This window comes from Triticum aestivum, chromosome 3A, assembly GCF_018294505.1.
Source record: "Triticum aestivum cultivar Chinese Spring chromosome 3A, IWGSC CS RefSeq v2.1, whole genome shotgun sequence".
NCBI lineage: Eukaryota > Viridiplantae > Streptophyta > Magnoliopsida > Poales > Poaceae > Triticum > Triticum aestivum.
In genome coordinates this window covers 83,646,920-83,655,290 of record NC_057800.1, presented here as the reverse complement: position 1 = coordinate 83,655,290, position 8,371 = coordinate 83,646,920, and positions in this window count along the sequence as shown.

Sequence of the window (8,371 nt, the reverse complement as noted above, 5' to 3'; positions counted from 1 at the left end):
GGCCATATACCCCCGCACTAGGGGCTCCACGCATATACAATAAGAGACAATAAAGCTCAATCTTATATATTTTACTTTATACTTTTTTATTTTAAACTTTTTCGGCACGACCCATTTTCAACTCAGTTCCTCTCTTTTACAGATGAACTCCGTGCGGCGCCCGTCCAGGATACGGCACAACGGAGACACAGGTGCAGACGTGCAGTAGGGACCCATCCTAAAGGATTCTTTTTAGATTAAGACCCTGCGTAAACCTTTTTTACTGTCTCTTGTTGCTACACATCCCCTGGTTTTTTCTGATATAACCAAGGAGGAGGCTGGCGTCTTGGCATGTGGCCACGTCAGAATTTTTGCATGTACCTGGACACTAGGGGCTTTTTTAATAAAGAGTGTTGTTTTGCCCGCACTCATAAAGACCGAACATCTTAGGGAGTGTTCGGCCTCGCGAGTTTTGGCATTATATGCATCAGCTCCGAATCATGTCTTTGGTCAAATGTTGGGTTGCCCGGCTCCTGAGTTCGGCTACCTTACGTTCCGCTCTATCGGCTAAGGTAGCACCAGGAGAACTACTGCGATTGTGCCCCGGTTCGGCCGGGCGAGCACCTCAGTAGAGAAAGCCAAAAACTGACTGTCATGATGCAGCGTGAGACTGGTCAGCCACTCGATGACCTATCGGAATCTATCGGATTCCTCCGCTTTAACGAAGGGCCACTTCCCGGTCAGGCACATACGCGCCCCAAATTCGGATGAGCGCAGTCGCCACCAAGGAGCTACTTAAATAGTCTCACGGTCAAGCTCCTATGGCTAAGTGAAAGTGTTAAAGCATTATAGTCCGGTTACCTGGCCCGCTGCGCTATCACCTCCTTTGTAGGACCAAGACGTTGGGTTAAGTGTGAAAATGCGCCTTCTGCGAGCACCCCCGCACTATGTGCGTGGGGGCTGAAGCCAACGACTGCCATCTTTCAGATTTTATATATATATTAAAACGGCCGCGCAGGAGGTGTTCCCAATACTTGAAGGCACAAGTATAAAAAGGCCACTACAGTTTATCAAAATATTACTTTATAATTACATATGCTATCATAACATAGCATCTTTCGAGCACTGCGTCTCTATTACACGAGCGCCTTCAAGGACTTCCGGAAAATAGTGCTCGGAGGGTACTCGGCTTTTGTCCGAATCGCGGGATGCAACAACGGTGGTCTCCATCTCTGCCCAGTATGTCTTAACACGGGCAAGAGCCATCCTTGCGCCCTCTATGCATGCTGACCTCTTCATTGCATTTATACGCGGCACCGCGTCAAGGAATTGCTGCACCAAGCTGAAATAACTCTTCGGCTCCGATCTCCCCGGCCACAGATGACCCATGACGTACTTCATGGCGAGTCCGGACAACCTATTCAGTTCGGCCCATTGAGCCAAACGATCGTCCACTGCCAGTGGATGCTCTGGATTGTGAAACTGCGATCAGAAAAGCTTTTCCACTTCACGATCTTTCTGATCTTGAAAGTGTTCGGTCGCATCAGCAGCACTCGCTGCCAAATCCAGATAGGTATCCTCCACACTCCACATCCGGTCCAACGGAGAAAACTTCGGATCGCAAAATTTCCTTCGCAGCATGAAGGGCTTTCGAGCCGCAATCTGTTCGGCCTGACGCAGCTCCTCCTTCGCAGCTCTCATCGCAGAGCGCGCGTCCTTGGCATTGGCAACGGCCTTCTCTAAGACCGTCTGTTTCGCCTGGTCTTCTTTCTCAAGAAGTCTGCAACGGTCTGCAGTGCTTTTTAACTTTTCGGCCATCTCGACCATCTCTTCCTTGCTTCGGCAATGAGCAGCCTGTTCGGCTTTCAGCTCTTCAAGGGCTTTCTTGGCAGCCGCATCACTTTCTCTGGCTTGTTCTTTAGCTCGGGCAAGTTCTGCCCTAAGACTCTCCACGGCGACCGCACCATCTGCGTCAAGCACACACATCGTAAGACACAGGCATAAAACTGTTCCTACCTGATGCAGCCCGAGGAATTACATACCTTGACCCTCATCAAGCCGCTTGTTGACAAGCGTGATGTCGGCATCTGCCACGTCCAGTTGCCGCTTTAGTTCGGCAAAATCGTCAGTTCGGCTCGGTTCCGGACACCCTGCCACCTACAGTCAAAGGCGACATCTTAGACCTGGGATTATGATCCTCCGCGTGCCGTCATTTCGTGATGACGCGCAGAGTCTCAGGGGCTACTATCTACACAGGGCGCATCTTATTCATGCGCACCTGACAAAAGTATACATTATCTAATGTACCTCGAAACCCGTCAGTAAACTTTTGACAGCCTCATGCAATCCGCTCTCTGCGGATGAAATCCTTTCAATCACCGTGCCCATCAATGCGCGGTGCTCCTCTGAGATAGAAGCTCGCCCCAGTAGAATCTTTAGCTCCTCCGGCCGAGCACCAGACGGGGCCGGGCTCATCCCATGACCTCTTTCGAAGGCCGGACGCGAAGAACCTCGGGGGGCCGCATATCTACCTTCCGCCCCTGCCGGATTCGGAGAAACCCTCCGCGACGACACCTCAGGGTCGCCCGCCTCGCTAGGCGGCATGGCAGGGGGAGGCGTCCCGCTCTCCATCATCTCCGGAAGGAGATCCCCCGAAGACGAGCTCTGCTGAGAAGGGCTGAGGTCTAAGCTACAAGGTAAAAATTCGGTTAATCTTCTCAGATATAAATCAAGGATTTCCCTCATCCCTCAAAAGGAAAATCTTTCTCTACTTACGGCTCGCTGGAGGGCTGATCCCCTTGAGGGCATAGTCCGGCCGAGGAACTCCCCGGCGTCGGACCCTCTGACGAGGATTTTTTCCCCCGCTTCGAGGCCATGGTTTCTGGGTCATCAGAGGCGGCTCTCTTCTTCCCCTTAGGAGAGGAATTGTCGGTTCCTCCCTTCGGAGCAGCCTCCTTCGACGAGGCCATAGCTTCCTTGTCCTCCCCCTCCAAAGGCATTATCTCCAGCATCCTGACCAGCACAGGATCCGCCCTGGTTTCAGGAAGGGGAGCCGAACACCTGATCAGCTTTGCCTTCGCTATCCACTCCTGTTTAAAAGGACGGCTCTTTTAGGGGCAAGTTTATGACAATTATACAGATAGAAGGTCCGGGCACAAGGTTGCTTACTTGAGTATCCGGGCGATTGCAGCTTAGGCCTGCGTCCTTGGTTAAATCCAGACACATCTCTTGTGATCTGAAGAACAGTTTATACATCTCCACGGGCGTTGCGCCCATAAAGTTCTGGAGAGCTCGCGGTCCCTCTGGATTAAACTCCCACAGGCAAAGGGGGCGACGTTTGCTGGGCAATATTCGGCGAATCAGCATGACCTGCGTCACCTTGACCAGGCTGAGGTCTCCTTTCAGGAGATCCTTAATTCGGCCCTGTAACAAGGGCACGTCTTTGGGCAAACCCCAATCTAACCCTCTGTTGACCCATGATGCTAGCCGTGGTGGGGGACCCGAGCGAAAGGCAGGAGGCGCCACCCATTTGGTACTCCGGGGAGCAGTGATATAAAACCACTCTCGTTGCCACAAGCCTAGCTCCTCTTGAAAAGAGCCCTCGGGCCATGGAGAATCAGCACTTTGCTTATAACAGCGCCTCCGCACTATGTGTGCCGTCCCTCGATCATCTTCGGCTCCACTTTGAAGGTCTTGAGCCATAATCCGAAGTGAGGGGTAACATGGAGGAACGCTTTACACACGACAATAAACGAGGAGATATGGAGGATGGACTCCGGAGCTAAGTCATGGAATTCCAGCCCATAATAAAACAGCAGTCCCCTCACAAAGGGATCCACTAGGAAGCCCAACCCCCGAAGGAAGTGAGACATGAACGCCACGCTCTCACCGGGCTGGGGACTGGGGATGACCTGCCCTTGAGCAGGCAACCTATGCCAAATTTCGCCGGTCAGGAACTTAGCCTCCCCCAACTTTAGTATGTCCTCCTCTGTGACGGAGGAGGGCATCCATCGGCCTTGAAGGTCGGAGCTGGACATTATCGAAGGTCTGAGGCACCCGGAATATGGAGCCTAGGGTGTTGGAACTCAAGGCAACGGGCGAACTTGTTTTGGGATTGGAGAAAAGGATAAGGCCCTGGTCTCTTTATAAGAGGTTGAATACCAGGAGCCCTCCCCGTAACCGTTTGGGACTCGCCTTTAATCGAGAAAACATGCTAACATGCACGATTGGGTTACCCACGTCCATATTGATGAGAATCCTATAAAAGGGGGGTACACGATCTCTGCTTTGACAAGACGTGCCAAGGAAACCGCCTTGCAAAACACGCTGAGGTGGAAAAGTGAAAACGATTCGAGTAAAGGACTTGGCTGTAGTGTGATGACGCACTGCGGAATACGTCAGCAGATTTGATTTGTGTTAATATTATTCTCTCTATGGCAATATGTGGAAGCTTATTTTGCAGAGCCGGACACTACTCTTGGTGTTTACAATCTTCTATGAAGGACTTGGAGGAGGAACCCGCCTTGCAATGCCGAAGACAATTTGCGCGCCGGACTCGTCGTCATTGAAGCCTGGTTCAGGGGCTACTGAGCGAGTCCTGGATTAGGGGCTGTTCGGGTAGCCGGACTATACAGCCGGACTCCTGGACTATGAAGATACAAGATTGAAGACTACGTCCCGTGTCCGGATGGGACTTTCCTTGGCATGGAAGGCAAGGTTGGCGATGCGGATATTCAAGAGCTCCTTCCATTGTAACCGACTCTATGTAACCCTAACCCTATCCGGTGTCTATATAAACCGGAGGGTTGTAGTCCGTAGGACATCAACACAATCAACTCCATATACAACAATCATACCATAGGCTAGCTTCTAGGGTTTAGCCTCCTTGATCTCGTGGTAGATCTACTCTTGTACTACCCATATCATCAATATTAATCAAGCAGGACGTAGGGTTTTACCTCCATCAAGAGGGCCCGAACCTGGGTAAAACATCATGTTCCCTGCCTCCTGTTACCATCCGGCCTAGAGCACAGTTCGGGACCCACTACCCGAGATCCGCCGGTTTTGACACCGACAGGATCCATGTATGAAAAGGAAGTATGGACTTTGACTGACTTTCCCGATGATCGGCGAGCCATAGAAAATAAATGGATCTTTAAGAAGAAGACAAACACGGATGGTAATGTGACCATCTATAAAGCTAGGCTTGTCGCTAAGGGTTATCGACAAGTTCAAGGGGTTGACTACGATGAGACTTTCTCACCCGTAGCGAAGCTGAAGTCCATCCGAATCATGTTAGCAATTGCCGCATTCTATGATTATGAGATATGGCAAATGGACGTCAAAACGGCATTCCTTAATGGTTTCCTTAAGGAAGAATTGTATATGATGCAGCCGGAAGGTTTTGTCGATCCTAAGAATGCTGACAAGGTGTGCAAGCTCCAACACTCGATTTATGGGCTGGTGCAAGCATCTCGGAGTTGGAACATTCGCTTTGATGAGATGATCAAAGCATTTGGGTTTATGCAGACTTATGGAGAAGCCTGCGTTTACAAGAAAGTGAGTGGGAGCTCTGTAGCATTTCTCATATATATGTAGATGACATACTTTTGATGGGAAATGATATAGAACTTTTGGACAGCATTAAGGCCTACTTGAATAAGAGTTTTTCAATGAAGGACCTTGGAGAAGTTGCTTATATATTAGGCATCAAGATCTACAGAGATAGATCAAGACGCCTCATAGGTCTTTCACAAAGCACATACCTTGATAAGATATTGAAGAAGTACAATATGGATCAGTCTAAGAAGGGGTTCTTGCCTGTGTTGCAAGGTGTGAAATTGAGCTCAGCTCAATGTCCGACCACGACAGAAGATATAGAAGAGATGAGTGTCATCCCCTATGCCTCAGCCATAGGGTCTATTATGTATGCCATGATGTGTTACCAGACATGATGTAAACCTTGCCGTAAGTTTGGTAGGAAGGTACCAAAGTAATCCCGGCAAGGAACACTAGACAGCGGTCAAGAATATCTTGAAGTACCTGAAAAGGACTAAGGACATGTTTCTCGTTTATGGAGGTGACGAAGAGCTCGTCGTAAAGGATTACATCGATGCTAGCTTCGACACAGATCTGGATGACTCTAAGTCACAAACCGGATACGTGTATATGTTGAATGGTGGAGCAGTAAGCTGGTGCAGCTGCAAGCAGAGCGTCGTGGCGGGGTCTACATGTGAAGCGGAGTACATGGCAGCCTCGAAGGCAGCGCATGAAGCAATTTGGGTGAAGGAGTTCATCACCGACCTAGGAGTCATATCCAATGCGTCGGGGCCAATCAAACTCTTCTGTGACAACACTGGAGCTATTGCACTTGCCAAGGAGCCCAGATTTCACAAGAAGACCAGGCACATCAAGCGTCGCTTCAACTCCATTCGTGAAAATGTTCAAGATGGAGACATAGATATTTGTAAAGTACATACGGATCTGAATGTCACAGATCCATTAACTAAACCTCTCCCTAGGGAAAAACATGATCAACACCAGAACTCTATGGGTGTTCGATTCATCACAATGTAACTAGATTATTGACTCTAGTGCAAGTGGGAGACTCTTGGAAATATGCCCTAGAGGCAATAATAAAAGTATTATTATTATATTTCCTTGTTCATGATGATTGTCTTTTATTCATGCTATAATTGTGTTATCCGGAAATCGTAATACATGTGTGAATACATAGATACCAACATGTCCCTAGTAAGCCTCTAGTTGACTAGCTCGTTGATCAACAGATAGTCATGGTTTCCTGACTATGGACATTGGATGTCATTGATAATGAGATCACATCATTAGGAGAATGATGTGATGGACAAGACCCAATCCTAAACATAGCACAAGATCGTATAGTTCGTTTGCTAGAGTTTTTCCAATGTCAAGTATCTTTTCCTTAGACCATGAGATCGTGTAACTCCCGAATACCGTAGGAGTGCTTTTGGTGTACCAAACGTCACAACGTAACTGGGTGACTATAAATGTATACTACGGGTATCTCCGAAAGTGTCTGTTGGGTTGACACGGATCAAGACTGGGATTTGTCACTCCATATGACGGAGAGGTATCTCTGGGCCCACTCAGTAATGCATCATCATAATGAGCTCAAAGTGACCAAGTGTCTGGTCACGGGATCATGCATTACGGTACGAGTAAAGTGACTTGCCGGTAATGAGATTGAACGAGGTATTGGGATACCGACGATGGAATCTCGGGCAAGTAACGTACCGATTGACAAAGGGAATTGTATACGGGGTTGCTTGAATCCTCGACATCGTGGTTCATCCGATGAGATCATCGAGGAGCATGTGGGAGCCAGCATGGGTATCCAGATCCCGCTGTTGGTTATTGACTGGAGAGTCGTCTCAGTCATGTCTACATGTCTCCCGAACCCGTAGGGTCTACACACTTAAGTTTCGGTGACGCTAGGGTTGTAGAGATATGAGTATGCAGTAACCCGAAAGTTGTTCAGAGTCCCGGATGAGATCCCGGATGTCACGAGGAGTTCCGGAATGGTCCGGAGGTGAAGAATTATATATAAGAAGTGCAGTTTCGGCCATCGGGAGAGTTTCGGGGGTCAACGATATTGTACCGGGACCACCGGAAGGGTCCCGGGGGTCCACCGAGTGGGGCCACCCATCCCGGAGGGCCCCATGGGCTGAAGTGGGGAGGGGAACCAGCCCATAGTGGGCTGGTGCGCCTCCCCTTGGGCCCCCCATGCGCCTAGGGTTGGGAACCCTAGGGGAGGGGGGCGCCTCCACTTGCCTTGGGGGGCACTCCACCCCCTTGGCCGCCGCCCCCCTAGGAGATCCCATCTCCTAGGGCCGGTGCACCCCCCTAGGGGGCCTATATAAAGGGGGGGGAGGGAGGGCAGCCGCACCCTGAAGCCTTGGCGCCTCCCTCTCCCCTGCTACACCTCTCCCTCTCGCAGAAGCTCGGCGAAGCGCTGCTGCGATCACTGCTGCATCCACCACCACGCCGTCGTGCTGCTGGATCTTCATCAACCTCTCCTTTCCCCTTGCTGGATCAAGAAGGAGGAGACGTCATCCGCTCCGTACGTGTGTTGAACACGGAGGTGCCATCCGTTCGGCACTTGGTCATCGGTGATTTGAATCACGACGAGTACGACTCCATCATCCCCGTTCTCTTGAATGCTTCCGCTCACGATCTACAAGGGTATGTAGATGCACTCCCCTCTCGTTGCTTGATGACTCCATAGATAGATCTTGGTGAAACATAGAGAATTTTTTTTGTTTTCTGCAATGTTCCCCAACAGCTATATATACCCCTCCACCCACTCTTCATTCGTGGAGAGAACCATCAGAACATGCCTACACTTCCAATA